Below are 14,730 nucleotides of genomic sequence, written 5' to 3' on the forward strand. Positions count from 1 at the left end.
TCACCTAAATAACTACAGGTGGTGAGATAAGCTGCATAATATAATTGACCTTTCAGTATATTGTTGCACACACACCATCTATTTAGCAAATGCCCTTGTTATCAACAGCAGCCTTTTAAAGTCACCTGAGCTAACAGGTATGTGAGCTGCTTACTCTGCTGCGCTTAAAATTTCTTTTTTGGTTTGCTACAATGCCTTTTCTGAAACGTTGTCTCCCTCTGCTGGAACACTGACTTCTTTCATTTAATGCCTGCAGACTATAAAAGAGAAACCAACCCAAAAAGTTTGGTTGATTAGTCTGTGGCATTCTTTTAAACTGTTGCTTATGGCGGTCTCTGTGAGCTTCTCAGTGACATTCAGCCATCCAGGTATCCCGCCTGCAGTAGACGGAATGTGGCAATGGAACGCTGGCTGCGCGTGTCATAATAGGCTCTGAGCCTTTATATACCTGCGCACAGCAGCAGCCACCTTCAGTCTGCTGCTGGACAGCCAGCAGCAGCAGCAGCAGGAGAGGTAATTAATCAGCAACCCTCCTGCTAAGGGTAGACAGCTGCTCGTTCCACCCCCCCCGCCTTAATTGGTTCTCCTCCCTTCCAACGGTGTTGAGGCGGGTGGGAACAGCCGGGGGTTGAGGGTACTGTGCTAAAAGAGGTGGAGTTATGCAGATCTAAAACGCGTGGATTGCAGCAGCAGCAAGCCGAAAAGTGCAGGCATGTGAGGGATCTAGAGGTTGACAGCATGTCTTCTTAACGGGAGTCCAGGTGGCCATCTCCACAAATGGACTTTTCAGAATCCTTGGGTGGCACCGTAGTCGGAAACCAATTCTGGTTATCGCTTCTCGGCCTTTTGGCTAAGATCAAGTGTAGTATCTGTTCTTATCAGTTTAATATCTGATACGTCCCCTATCTGGGGACCATATATTAAATGGATTTTTAGAACAGGGAGATGGAAAAAGAGCTTGCTCTGTCCACTCCACGCATTGACCTGGTATTGCAGTATCTCCAGGACCGGTGCACCCCTTCTTTAATGCAGTTTCTAAAATCAGAAAGAATTGAATTCAATGCTTTTTGTTCATTTTGCTTGTTTGTCGGATTTTGGGATGGACTCTTTGGCTTTGCTTTTCTTCTCCTCATTGGATTTTTCATCTTAAAAGTTGCAGAAGCCAGATGACAAGCTCATTTTGGTTCAACTTCAGCAACTGTGCATTGCATTGCCATGTAATGTAATGTAATGCAATGCTATCTATCTAGCTCTCCCTCTATACTTCCTTTTGGATAAACAGACATATTAGGCAAGCATTTTGGAGCTTTCACCTAAATAACTACAGGTGGTGAGATAAGCTGCACAATATAATTGACCTTTCAGTATATTGTTGCACACACACCATCTATTTAGCAAATGCCCTTGTTATCAACAGCAGCCTTTTAAACTCACCTGAGCTAACAGGTATGTGAGCTGGTTACTCTGCTGCGCTTAAAATTTCTTTTTTGGTTTGCTACAATGCCTTTTCTGAAACGTTGTCTCCCTCTGCTGGAACACTGACTTCTTTCATTTAATGCCTGCAGACTATAAAAGAGAAACCAACCCAAAAAGTTTGGTTGATTAGTCTGTGGCATTCTTTTAAACTGTTGCTTATGGCGGTCTCTGTGAGCTTCTCAGTGACATTCAGCCATCCAGGTATCCCGCCTGCAGTAGACGGAATGTGGCAATGGAACGCTGGCTGCGCGTGTCATAATAGGCTCTGAGCCTTTATATACCTGCGCACAGCAGCAGCCACCTTCAGTCTGCTGCTGGACAGCCAGCAGCAGCAGCAGCAGGAAAGGTAATTAATCAGCAACCCTCCTGCTAAGGGTAGACAGCTGCTCGTTCCACCCCCCCCCTCGCCTTAATTGGTTCTCCTCCCTTCCAACGGTGTTGAGGCGGGTGGGAACAGCCGGGGGTTGAGGGTACTGTGCTAAAAGAGGTGGAGTTATGCAGATTTAAAACGCGTGGATTGCAGCAGCAGCAAGCCGAAAAGTGCAGGCATGTGAGGGATCTAGAGGTTGACAGCATGTCTTCTTAACGGGAGTCCAGGTGGCCATCTCCACAAATGGACTTTTCAGAATCCTTGGGTGGCACCGTAGTCGGAAACCAATTCTGGTTATCGCTTCTCGGCCTTTTGGCTAAGATCAAGTGTAGTATCTTTCGAAAAGGCGGTTTTGGATGTTGGCCGCCCTAGTAGATTGATACATTATGCACACTGGGGTTTAGGCGCTTGTTAGTACGCCAGGTGGCTAATATAGTCATCTGGTGGAAAGCATGGCCCCCCAGGATCGACGCCATTGGGCCGGGGAAGATCGAAAGCCCGAAGTGTGAAGTGCCCCAGGAGTGGTGACCCTGGGGTGCCTTAACTCACTGGGATTGGGAACCCCACTTGAGTTTATGGCACATTTGCACAAGCACTTCAAATTTTCTTTCTTCGCACACACCCTTATTCCGGGCCTTCTGGCCTTAGGATGGGGAATTTTTCAATTCCCGGTCGAAGGTCCGGGCAGTATTATACTGTGAAACCTTCACTATTTATTTAATTTCTTTGTCACTGTGTGTCCACTTATTCACGTGTGTCACGTCCTACTAGGATTTTGTCGGGATGCGGTTCCCTTACGGGTTCCTCTCTTGGCAGGTCTAGGGGGGGAGTGTGTGGCCATCAGGTTCCGCTCCCCCCTGAACCCCCCTGGCTCTCCTCTTTCGGGAGGAGAGCATTGTTGGCTCCCCTCTTCCGGGAGGGGAGCACAGTCTTTGGCTCCCAGTGCCTTGCTCGGGTGAGAACTCGGGCAGGTGCTGGGGGTAAGATTGGGTCGCCTCTGGCTTCGGCTGGAGGTGGCTTTTTGTCCCTGTTCCTCGCTGTGGCCTTTTGGCTCGGAGGGACGGGGAATGGTTTGGGGGACCCTTCTCCTTTTGGAGAGGGTTTCAAGAAGACCAGCATCCTAGTGCACTTTTTTTGTGGCACTTGTCACTTTTTTAAGCGCACTCGGGTTTTGTACACGAATTCGGGCTTTCGATAAAAAAAAAAATCTGTTCTTATCAGTTTAATATCTGATACGTCCCCTATCTGGGGACCATATATTAAATGGATTTTTAGAACAGGGAGATGGAAAAAGAGCTTGCTCTGTCCACTCCACGCATTGACCTGGTATTGCAGTATCTCCAGGACCGGTGCACCCCTTCTTTAATGCAGTTTCTAAAATCAGAAAGAATTGAATTCAATGCTTTTTGTTCATTTTGCTTGTTTGTCGGATTTTGGGATGGACTCTTTGGCTTTGCTTTTCTTCTCCTCATTGGATTTTTCATGTTAAAAGTTGCAGAAGCCAGATGACAAGCTCATTTTGGTTCAACTTCAGCAACTGTGCATTGCATTGCCATGTAATGTAATGTAATGCAATGCTATCTATCTAGCTCTCCCTCTATACTTCCTTTTGGATAAACAGACATATTAGGCAAGCATTTTGGAGCTTTCACCTAAATAACTACAGGTGGTGAGATAAGCTGCACAATATAATTGACCTTTCAGTATATTGTTGCACACACACCATCTATTTAGCAAATGCCCTTGTTATCAATAGCAGCCTTTTAAACTCACCTGAGCTAACAGGTATGTGAGCTGGTTACTCTGCTGCGCTTAAAATTTCTTTTTTGGTTTGCTACAATGCCTTTTCTGAAACGTTGTCTCCCTCTGCTGGAACACTGACTTCTTTCATTTAATGCCTGCAGACTATAAAAGAGAAACCAACCCAAAAAGTTTGGTTGATTAGTCTGTGGCATTCTTTTAAACTGTTGCTTATGGCGGTCTCTGTGAGCTTCTCAGTGACATTCAGCCATCCAGGTATCCCGCCTGCAGTAGATGGAATGTGGCAATGGAACGCTGGCTGCGCGTGTCATAATAGGCTCTGATCCTTTATATACCTGCGCACAGCAGCAGCCACCTTCAGTCTGCTGCTGGACAGCCAGCAGCAGCAGCAGCAGGAGAGGTAATTAATCAGCAACCCTCCTGCTAAGGGTAGACAGCTGCTCGTTCCACCCCCCCCCCGCCTTAATTGGTTCTCCTCCCTTCCAACGGTGTTGAGGCGGGTGGGAACAGCCGGGGGTTGAGGGTACTGTGCTAAAAGAGGTGGAGTTATGCAGATCTAAAACGCGTGGATTGCAGCAGCAGCAAGCCGAAAAGTGCAGGCATGTGAGGGATCTAGAGGTTGACAGCATGTCTTCTTAACGGGAGTCCAGGTGGCCATCTCCACAAATGGACTTTTCAGAATCCTTGGGTGGCACCGTAGTCGGAAACCAATTCTGGTTATCGCTTCTCGGCCTTTTGGCTAAGATCAAGTGTAGTATCTGTTCTTATCAGTTTAATATCTGATACGTCCCCTATCTGGGGACCATATATTAAATGGATTTTTAGAACAGGGAGATGGAAAAAGAGCTTGCTCTGTCCACTCCACGCATTGACCTGGTATTGCAGTATCTCCAGGACCGGTGCACCCCTTCTTTAATGCAGTTTCTAAAATCAGAAAGAATTGAATTCAATGCTTTTTGTTCATTTTGCTTGTTTGTCGGATTTTGGGATGGACTCTTTGGCTTTGCTTTTCTTCTCCTCATTGGATTTTTCATGTTAAAAGTTGCAGAAGCCAGATGACAAGCTCATTTTGGTTCAACTTCAGCAACTGTGCATTGCATTGCCATGTAATGTAATGTAATGCAATGCTATCTATCTAGCTCTCCCTCTATACTTCCTTTTGGATAAACAGACATATTAGGCAAGCATTTTGGAGCTTTCACCTAAATAACTACAGGTGGTGAGATAAGCTGCACAATATAATTGACCTTTCAGTATATTGTTGCACACACACCATCTATTTAGCAAATGCCCTTGTTATCAACAGCAGCCTTTTAAACTCACCTGAGCTAACAGGTATGTGAGCTGGTTACTCTGCTGCGCTTAAAATTTCTTTTTTGGTTTGCTACAATGCCTTTTCTGAAACGTTGTCTCCCTCTGCTGGAACACTGACTTCTTTCATTTAATGCCTGCAGACTATAAAAGAGAAACCAACCCAAAAAGTTTGGTTGATTAGTCTGTGGCATTCTTTTAAACTGTTGCTTATGGCGGTCTCTGTGAGCTTCTCAGTGACATTCAGCCATCCAGGTATCCCGCCTGCAGTAGACGGAATGTGGCAATGGAACGCTGGCTGCGCGTGTCATAATAGGCTCTGAGCCTTTATATACCTGCGCACAGCAGCAGCCACCTTCAGTCTGCTGCTGGACAGCCAGCAGCAGCAGCAGCAGGAGAGGTAATTAATCAGCAACCCTCCTGCTAAGGGTAGACAGCTGCTCGTTCCACCCCCCCCCCGCCTTAATTGGTTCTCCTCCCTTCCAACGGTGTTGAGGCGGGTGGGAACAGCCGGGGGTTGAGGGTACTGTGCTAAAAGAGGTGGAGTTATGCAGATCTAAAACGCGTGGATTGCAGCAACAGCAAGCCGAAAAGTGCAGGCATGTGAGGGATCTAGAGGTTGACAGCATGTCTTCTTAACGGGAGTCCAGGTGGCCATCTCCACAAATGGACTTTTCAGAATCCTTGGGTGGCACCGTAGTCGGAAACCAATTCTGGTTATCGCTTCTCGGCCTTTTGGCTAAGATCAAGTGTAGTATCTGTTCTTATCAGTTTAATATCTGATACGTCCCCTATCTGGGGACCATATATTAAATGGATTTTTAGAACAGGGAGATGGAAAAAGAGCTTGCTCTGTCCACTCCACGCATTGACCTGGTATTGCAGTATCTCCAGGACCGGTGCACCCCTTCTTTAATGCAGTTTCTAAAATCAGAAAGAATTGAATTCAATGCTTTTTGTTCATTTTGCTTGTTTGTCGGATTTTGGGATGGACTCTTTGGCTTTGCTTTTCTTCTCCTCATTGGATTTTTCATGTTAAAAGTTGCAGAAGCCAGATGACAAGCTCATTTTGGTTCAACTTCAGCAACTGTGCATTGCATTGCCATGTAATGTAATGTAATGCAATGCTATCTATCTAGCTCTCCCTCTATACTTCCTTTTGGATAAACAGACATATTAGGCAAGCATTTTGGAGCTTTCACCTAAATAACTACAGGTGGTGAGATAAGCTGCACAATATAATTGACCTTTCAGTATATTGTTGCACACACACCATCTATTTAGCAAATGCCCTTGTTATCAACAGCAGCCTTTTAAACTCACCTGAGCAAACAGGTATGTGAGCTGGTTACTCTGCTGCGCTTAAAATTTCTTTTTTGGTTTGCTACAATGCCTTTTCTGAAACGTTGTCTCCCTCTGCTGGAACACTGACTTCTTTCATTTAATGCCTGCAGACTATAAAAGAGAAACCAACCCAAAAAGTTTGGTTGATTAGTCTGTGGCATTCTTTTAAACTGTTGCTTATGGCGGTCTCTGTGAGCTTCTCAGTGACATTCAGCCATCCAGGTATCCCGCCTGCAGTAGACGGAATGTGGCAATGGAACGCTGGCTGCGCGTGTCATAATAGGCTCTGAGCCTTTATATACCTGCGCACAGCAGCAGCCACCTTCAGTCTGCTGCTGGACAGCCAGCAGCAGCAGCAGCAGGAGAGGTAATTAATCAGCAACCCTCCTGCTAAGGGTAGACAGCTGCTCGTTCCACCCCCCCCCCCGCCTTAATTGGTTCTCCTCCCTTCCAACGGTGTTGAGGCGGGTGGGAACAGCCGGGGGTTGAGGGTACTGTGCTAAAAGAGGTGGAGTTATGCAGATCTAAAACGCGTGGATTGCAGCAGCAGCAAGCCGAAAAGTGCAGGCATGTGAGGGATCTAGAGGTTGACAGCATGTCTTCTTAACGGGAGTCCAGGTGGCCATCTCCACAAATGGACTTTTCAGAATCCTTGGGTGGCACCGTAGTCGGAAACCAATTCTGGTTATCGCTTCTCGGCCTTTTGGCTAAGATCAAGTGTAGTATCTGTTCTTATCAGTTTAATATCTGATACGTCCCCTATCTGGGGACCATATATTAAATGGATTTTTAGAACAGGGAGATGGAAAAAGAGCTTGCTCTGTCCACTCCACGCATTGACCTGGTATTGCAGTATCTCCAGGACCGGTGTACCCCTTCTTTAATGCAGTTTCTAAAATCAGAAAGAATTGAATTCAATGCTTTTTGTTCATTTTGCTTGTTTGTCGGATTTTGGGATGGACTCTTTGGCTTTGCTTTTCTTCTCCTCATTGGATTTTTCATGTTAAAAGTTGCAGAAGCCAGATGACAAGCTCATTTTGGTTCAACTTCAGCAACTGTGCATTGCATTGCCATGTAATGTAATGTAATGCAATGCTATCTATCTAGCTCTCCCTCTATACTTCCTTTTGGATAAACAGACATATTAGGCAAGCATTTTGGAGCTTTCACCTAAATAACTACAGGTGGTGAGATAAGCTGCACAATATAATTGACCTTTCAGTATATTGTTGCACACACACCATCTATTTAGCAAATGCCCTTGTTATCAACAGCAGCCTTTTAAACTCACCTGAGCTAACAGGTATGTGAGCTGGTTACTCTGCTGCGCTTAAAATTTCTTTTTTGGTTTGCTACAATGCCTTTTCTGAAACGTTGTCTCCCTCTGCTGGAACACTGACTTCTTTCATTTAATGCCTGCAGACTATAAAAGAGAAACCAACCCAAAAAGTTTGGTTGATTAGTCTGTGGCATTCTTTTAAACTGTTGCTTATGGCGGTCTCTGTGAGCTTCTCAGTGACATTCAGCCATCCAGGTATCCCGCCTGCAGTAGACGGAATGTGGCAATGGAACGCTGGCTGCGCGTGTCATAATAGGCTCTGAGCCTTTATATACCTGCGCACAGCAGCAGCCACCTTCAGTCTGCTGCTGGACAGCCAGCAGCAGCAGGAGAGGTAATTAATCAGCAACCCTCCTGCTAAGGGTAGACAGCTGCTCGTTCCACCCCCCCCCCCCGCCTTAATTGGTTCTCCTCCCTTCCAACGGTGTTGAGGCGGGTGGGAACAGCCGGGGGTTGAGGTACTGTGCTAAAAGAGGTGGAGTTATGCAGATCTAAAACGCGTGGATTGCAGCAGCAGCAAGCCGAAAAGTGCAGGCATGTGAGGGATCTAGAGGTTGACAGCATGTCTTCTTAACGGGAGTCCAGGTGGCCATCTCCACAAATGGACTTTTCAGAATCCTTGGGTGGCACCGTAGTCGGAAACCAATTCTGGTTATCGCTTCTCGGCCTTTTGGCTAAGATCAAGTGTAGTATCTGTTCTTATCAGTTTAATATCTGATACGTCCCCTATCTGGGGACCATATATTAAATGGATTTTTAGAACAGGGAGATGGAAAAAGAGCTTGCTCTGTCCACTCCACGCATTGACCTGGTATTGCAGTATCTCCAGGACCGGTGCACCCCTTCTTTAATGCAGTTTCTAAAATCAGAAAGAATTGAATTCAATGCTTTTTGTTCATTTTGCTTGTTTGTCGGATTTTGGGATGGACTCTTTGGCTTTGCTTTTCTTCTCCTCATTGGATTTTTCATGTTAAAAGTTGCAGAAGCCAGATGACAAGCTCATTTTGGTTCAACTTCAGCAACTGTGCATTGCATTGCCATGTAATGTAATGTAATGCAATGCTATCTATCTAGCTCTCCCTCTATACTTCCTTTTGGATAAACAGACATATTAGGCAAGCATTTTGGAGCTATCACCTAAATAACTACAGGTGGTGAGATAAGCTGCACAATATAATTGACCTTTCAGTATATTGTTGCACACACACCATCTATTTAGCAAATGCCCTTGTTATCAACAGCAGCCTTTTAAACTCACCTGAGCTAACAGGTATGTGAGCTGGTTACTCTGCTGCGCTTAAAATTTCTTTTTTGGTTTGCTACAATGCCTTTTCTGAAACGTTGTCTCCCTCTGCTGGAACACTGACTTCTTTCATTTAATGCCTGCAGACTATAAAAGAGAAACCAACCCAAAAAGTTTGGTTGATTAGTCTGTGGCATTCTTTTAAACTGTTGCTTATGGCGGTCTCTGTGAGCTTCTCAGTGACATTCAGCCATCCAGGTATCCCGCCTGCAGTAGACGGAATGTGGCAATGGAACGCTGGCTGCGCGTGTCATAATAGGCTCTGAGCCTTTATATACCTGCGCACAGCAGCAGCCACCTTCAGTCTGCTGCTGGACAGCCAGCAGCAGCAGGAGAGGTAATTAATCAGCAACCCTCCTGCTAAGGGTAGACAGCTGCTCGTTCCACCCCCCCCCCGCCTTAATTGGTTCTCCTCCCTTCCAACGGTGTTGAGGCGGGTGGGAACAGCCGGGGGTTGAGGGTACTGTGCTAAAAGAGGTGGAGTTATGCAGATCTAAAACGCGTGGATTGCAGCAGCAGCAAGCCGAAAAGTGCAGGCATGTGAGGGATCTAGAGGTTGACAGCATGTCTTCTTAACGGGAGTCCAGGTGGCCATCTCCACAAATGAACTTTTCAGAATCCTTGGGTGGCACCGTAGTCGGAAACCAATTCTGGTTATCGCTTCTCGGCCTTTTGGCTAAGATCAAGTGTAGTATCTGTTCTTATCAGTTTAATATCTGATACGTCCCCTATCTGGGGACCATATATTAAATGGATTTTTAGAACAGGGAGATGGAAAAAGAGCTTGCTCTGTCCACTCCACGCATTGACCTGGTATTGCAGTATCTCCAGGACCGGTGCACCCCTACTTTAATGCAGTTTCTAAAATCAGAAAGAATTGAATTCAATGCTTTTTGTTCATTTTGCTTGATTGTCGGATTTTGGGATGGACTCTTTGGCTTTGCTTTTCTTCTCCTCATTGGATTTTTCATGTTAAAAGTTGCAGAAGCCAGATGACAAGCTCATTTTGGTTCAACTTCAGCAACTGTGCATTGCATTGCCATGTAATGTAATGTAATGCAATGCTATCTATCTAGCTCTCCCTCTATACTTCCTTTTGGATAAACAGACATATTAGGCAAGCATTTTGGAGCTTTCACCTAAATAACTACAGGTGGTGAGATAAGCTGCACAATATAATTGACCTTTCAGTATATTGTTGCACACACACCATCTATTTAGCAAATGCCCTTGTTATCAACAGCAGCCTTTTAAACTCACCTGAGCTAACAGGTATGTGAGCTGGTTACTCTGCTGCGCTTAAAATTTCTTTTTTGGTTTGCTACAATGCCTTTTCTGAAACGTTGTCTCCCTCTGCTGGAACACTGACTTCTTTCATTTAATGCCTGCAGACTATAAAAGAGAAACCAACCGAAAAAGTTTGGTTGATTAGTCTGTGGCATTCTTTTAAACTGTTGCTTATGGCGGTCTCTGTGAGCTTCTCAGTGACATTCAGCCATCCAGGTATCCCGCCTGCAGTAGACGGAATGTGGCAATGGAACGCTGGCTGCGCGTGTCATAATAGGCTCTGAGCCTTTAAATACCTGCGCACAGCAGCAGCCACCTTCAGTCTGCTGCTGGACAGCCAGCAGCAGCAGCAGCAGGAGAGGTAATTAATCAGCAACCCTCCTGCTAAGGGTAGACAGCTGCTCGTTCCACCCCCCCCCCGCCTTAATTGGTTCTCCTCCCTTCCAACGGTGTTGAGGCGGGTGGGAACAGCCGGGGGTTGAGGGTACTGTGCTAAAAGAGGTGGAGTTATGCAGATCTAAAACGCGTGGATTGCAGCAGCAGCAAGCCGAAAAGTGCAGGCATGTGAGGGATCTAGAGGTTGACAGCATGTCTTCTTAACGGGAGTCCAGGTGGCCATCTCCACAAATGGACTTTTCAGAATCCTTGGGTGGCACCGTAGTCGGAAACCAATTCTGGTTATCGCTTCTTGGCCTTTTGGCTGAGATCAAGTGTAGTATCTGTTCTTATCAGTTTAATATCTGATACGTCCCCTATCTGGGGACCATATATTAAATGGATTTTTAGAACAGGGAGATGGAAAAAGAGCTTGCTCTGTCCACTCCACGCATTGACCTGGTATTGCAGTATCTCCAGGACCGGTGCACCCCTTCTTTAATGCAGTTTCTAAAATCAGAAAGAATTGAATTCAATGCTTTTTGTTCATTTTGCTTGTTTGTCGGATTTTGGGATGGACTCTTTGGCTTTGCTTTTCTTCTCCTCATTGGATTTTTCATGTTAAAAGTTGCAGAAGCCAGATGACAAGCTCATTTTGGTTCAACTTCAGCAACTGTGCATTGCATTGCCATGTAATGTAATGTAATGCAATGCTATCTATCTAGCTCTCCCTCTATACTTCCTTTTGAATAAACAGACATATTAGGCAAGCATTTTGGAGCTTTCACCTAAATAACTACAGGTGGTGAGATAAGCTGCACAATATAATTGACCTTTCAGTATATTGTTGCACACACACCATCTATTTAGCAAATGCCCTTGTTATCAACAGCAGCCTTTTAAACTCACCTGAGCTAACAGGTATGTGAGCTGGTTACTCTGCTGCGCTTAAAATTTCTTTTTTGGTTTGCTACAATGCCTTTTCTGAAACGTTGTCTCCCTCTGCTGGAACACTGACTTCTTTCATTTAATGCCTGCAGACTATAAAAGAGAAACCAACCCAAAAAGTTTGGTTGATTAGTCTGTGGCATTCTTTTAAACTGTTGCTTATGGCGGTCTCTGTGAGCTTCTCAGTGACATTCAGCCATCCAGGTATCCCGCCTGCAGTAGACGGAATGTGGCAATGGAACGCTGGCTGCGCGTGTCATAATAGGCTCTGAGCCTTTATATACCTGCGCACAGCAGCAGCCACCTTCAGTCTGCTGCTGGACAGCCAGCAGCAGCAGCAGCAGGAGAGGTAATTAATCAGCAACCCTCCTGCTAAGGGTAGACAGCTGCTCGTTCCACCCCCCCCCCGCCTTAATTGGTTCTCCTCCCTTCCAACGGTGTTGAGGCGGGTGGGAACAGCCGGGGGTTGAGGGTACTGTGCTAAAAGAGGTGGAGTTATGCAGATCTAAAACGCGTGGATTGCAGCAGCAGCAAGCCGAAAAGTGCAGGCATGTGAGGGATCTAGAGGTTGACAGCATGTCTTCTTAACGGGAGTCCAGGTGGCCATCTCCACAAATGGACTTTTCAGAATTCTTGGGTGGCACCGTAGTCGGAAACCAATTCTGGTTATCGCTTCTCGGCCTTTTGGCTAAGATCAAGTGTAGTATCTGTTCTTATCAGTTTAATATCTGATACGTCCCCTATCTGGGGACCATATATTAAATGGATTTTTAGAACAGGGAGATGGAAAAAGAGCTTGCTCTGTCCACTCCACGCATTGACCTGGTATTGCAGTATCTCCAGGACCGGTGCACCTCTTCTTTAATGCAGTTTCTAAAATCAGAAAGAATTGAATTCAATGCTTTTTGTTCATTTTGCTTGTTTGTCGGATTTTGGGATGGACTCTTTGGCTTTGCTTTTCTTCTCCTCATTGGATTTTTCATGTTAAAAGTTGCAGAAGCCAGATGACAAGCTCATTTTGGTTCAACTTCAGCAACTGTGCATTGCATTGCCATGTAATGTAATGTAATGCAATGCTATCTATCTAGCTCTCCCTCTATACTTCCTTTTGGATAAACAGACATATTAGGCAAGCATTTTGGAGCTTTCACCTAAATAACTACAGGTGGTGAGATAAGCTGCACAATATAATTGACCTTTCAGTATATTGTTGCACACACACCATCTATTTAGCAAATGCCCTTGTTATCAACAGCAGCCTTTTAAACTCACCTGAGCTAACAGGTATGTGAGCTGGTTACTCTGCTGCGCTTAAAATTTCTTTTTTGGTTTGCTACAATGCCTTTTCTGAAACGTTGTCTCCCTCTGCTGGAACACTGACTTCTTTCATTTAATGCCTGCAGACTATAAAAGAGAAACCAACCCAAAAAGTTTGGTTGATTAGTCTGTGGCATTCTTTTAAACTGTTGCTTATGGCGGTCTCTGTGAGCTTCTCAGTGACATTCAGCCATCCAGGTATCCCGCCTGCAGTAGACGGAATGTGGCAATGGAACGCTGGCTGCGCGTGTCATAATAGGCTCTGAGCCTTTATATACCTGCGCACAGCAGCAGCCACCTTCAGTCTGCTGCTGGACAGCCAGCAGCAGCAGCAGCAGGAGAGGTAATTAATCAGCAACCCTCCTGCTAAGGGTAGACAGCTGCTCGTTCCACCCCCCCCCTCGCCTTAATTGGTTCTCCTCCCTTCCAACGGTGTTGAGGCGGGTGGGAACAGCCGGGGGTTGAGGGTACTGTGCTAAAAGAGGTGGAGTTATGCAGATCTAAAACGCGTGGATTGCAGCAGCAGCAAGCCGAAAAGTGCAGGCATGTGAGGGATCTAGAGGTTGACAGCATGTCTTCTTAACGGGAGTCCAGGTGGCCATCTCCACAAATGGACATTTCAGAATCCTTGGGTGGCACCGTAGTCGGAAACCAATTCTGGTTATCGCTTCTCGGCCTTTTGGCTAAGATCAAGTGTAGTATCTGTTCTTATCAGTTTAATATCTGATACGTCCCCTATCTGGGGACCATATATTAAATGGATTTTTAGAACAGGGAGATGGAAAAAGAGCTTGCTCTGTCCACTCCACGCATTGACCTGGTATTGCAGTATCTCCAGGACCGGTGCACCCCTTCTTTAATGCAGTTTCTAAAATCAGAAAGAATTGAATTCAATGCTTTTTGTTCATTTTGCTTGTTTGTCGGATTTTGGGATGGACTCTTTGGCTTTGCTTTTCTTCTCCTCATTGGATTTTTCATGTTAAAAGTTGCAGAAGCCAGATGACAAGCTCATTTTGGTTCAACTTCAGCAACTGTGCATTGCATTGCCATGTAATGTAATGTAATGCAATGCTATCTATCTAGCTCTCCCTCTATACTTCCTTTTGGATAAACAGACATATTAGGCAAGCATTTTGGAGCTTTCACCTAAATAACTACAGGTGGTGAGATAAGCTGCACAATATAATTGACCTTTCAGTATATTGTTGCACACACACCATCTATTTAGCAAATGCCCTTGTTATCAACAGCAGCCTTTTAAACTCACCTGAGCTAACAGGTATGTGAGCTGGTTACTCTGCTGCGCTTAAAATTTCTTTTTTGGTTTGCTACAATGCCTTTTCTGAAACGTTGTCTCCCTCTGCTGGAACACTGACTTCTTTCATTTAATGCCTGCAGACTATAAAAGAGAAACCAACCCAAAAAGTTTGGTTGATTAGTCTGTGGCATTCTTTTAAACTGTTGCTTATGGCGGTCTCTGTGAGCTTCTCAGTGACATTCAGCCATCCAGGTATCCCGCCTGCAGTAGACGGAATGTGGCAATGGAACGCTGGCTGCGCGTGTCATAATAGGCTCTGAGCCTTTATATACCTGCGCACAGCAGCAGCCACCTTCAGTCTGCTGCTGGACAGCCAGCAGCAGCAGCAGCAGGAGAGGTAATTAATCAGCAACCCTCCTGCTAAGGGTAGACAGCTGCTCGTTCCACCCCCCCCCCGCCTTAATTGGTTCTCCTCCCTTCCAACGGTGTTGAGGCGGGTGGGAACAGCCGGGGGTTGAGGGTACTGTGCTAAAAGAGGTGGAGTTATGCAGATCTAAAACGCGTGGATTGCAGCAGCAGCAAGCCGAAAAGTGCAGGCATGTGAGGGATCTAGAGGTTGACAGCATGTCTTCTTAACGGGA

General features: G+C 45.7%; 10 non-coding genes and 1 pseudogene across 10 annotated transcripts; all 11 read left to right on the forward strand.

The window, feature by feature from the left end:
* The first annotated feature begins 830 nt into the window (after window positions 1–830).
* On the forward strand, window positions 831–1,021 carry LOC141215975 (U2 spliceosomal RNA). Its single transcript, XR_012285024.1, has one exon. It is a non-coding gene; the product is annotated as a U2 spliceosomal RNA (small nuclear RNA).
* A 1,121-nt stretch (window positions 1,022–2,142) lies between these two features.
* On the forward strand, window positions 2,143–2,234 carry LOC141216978 (U2 spliceosomal RNA; annotated as a pseudogene).
* A 789-nt stretch (window positions 2,235–3,023) lies between these two features.
* On the forward strand, window positions 3,024–3,206 carry LOC141216746 (U2 spliceosomal RNA). Its single transcript, XR_012285764.1, has one exon. It is a non-coding gene; the product is annotated as a U2 spliceosomal RNA (small nuclear RNA).
* Window positions 3,207–4,326: 1,120 nt separating this feature from the next.
* On the forward strand, window positions 4,327–4,517 carry LOC141215976 (U2 spliceosomal RNA). The gene has a single exon (XR_012285025.1). It is a non-coding gene; the product is annotated as a U2 spliceosomal RNA (small nuclear RNA).
* Window positions 4,518–5,637: 1,120 nt separating this feature from the next.
* On the forward strand, window positions 5,638–5,828 carry LOC141215978 (U2 spliceosomal RNA). Its single transcript, XR_012285027.1, has one exon. It is a non-coding gene; the product is annotated as a U2 spliceosomal RNA (small nuclear RNA).
* A 1,121-nt stretch (window positions 5,829–6,949) lies between these two features.
* On the forward strand, window positions 6,950–7,140 carry LOC141216420 (U2 spliceosomal RNA). Its single transcript, XR_012285454.1, has one exon. It is a non-coding gene; the product is annotated as a U2 spliceosomal RNA (small nuclear RNA).
* A 1,115-nt stretch (window positions 7,141–8,255) lies between these two features.
* LOC141215979 (U2 spliceosomal RNA) lies at window positions 8,256–8,446 on the forward strand. The gene has a single exon (XR_012285028.1). It is a non-coding gene; the product is annotated as a U2 spliceosomal RNA (small nuclear RNA).
* A 1,114-nt stretch (window positions 8,447–9,560) lies between these two features.
* LOC141216329 (U2 spliceosomal RNA) lies at window positions 9,561–9,751 on the forward strand. The gene has a single exon (XR_012285366.1). It is a non-coding gene; the product is annotated as a U2 spliceosomal RNA (small nuclear RNA).
* Window positions 9,752–10,871: 1,120 nt separating this feature from the next.
* Window positions 10,872–11,062, forward strand: LOC141216431 (U2 spliceosomal RNA). The gene has a single exon (XR_012285465.1). It is a non-coding gene; the product is annotated as a U2 spliceosomal RNA (small nuclear RNA).
* A 1,120-nt stretch (window positions 11,063–12,182) lies between these two features.
* On the forward strand, window positions 12,183–12,373 carry LOC141216274 (U2 spliceosomal RNA). The gene has a single exon (XR_012285314.1). It is a non-coding gene; the product is annotated as a U2 spliceosomal RNA (small nuclear RNA).
* A 1,121-nt stretch (window positions 12,374–13,494) lies between these two features.
* Window positions 13,495–13,685, forward strand: LOC141215980 (U2 spliceosomal RNA). The gene has a single exon (XR_012285029.1). It is a non-coding gene; the product is annotated as a U2 spliceosomal RNA (small nuclear RNA).
* The last annotated feature ends 1,045 nt before the right edge of the window (window positions 13,686–14,730 follow it).

Source organism: Phyllobates terribilis, unplaced genomic scaffold (assembly GCF_046119375.1).
Source record: "Phyllobates terribilis strain yellow unplaced genomic scaffold, ASM4611937v1 Scaffold_236__1_contigs__length_3049075, whole genome shotgun sequence".
Taxonomy (NCBI): Eukaryota; Metazoa; Chordata; class Amphibia; order Anura; family Dendrobatidae; genus Phyllobates; species Phyllobates terribilis.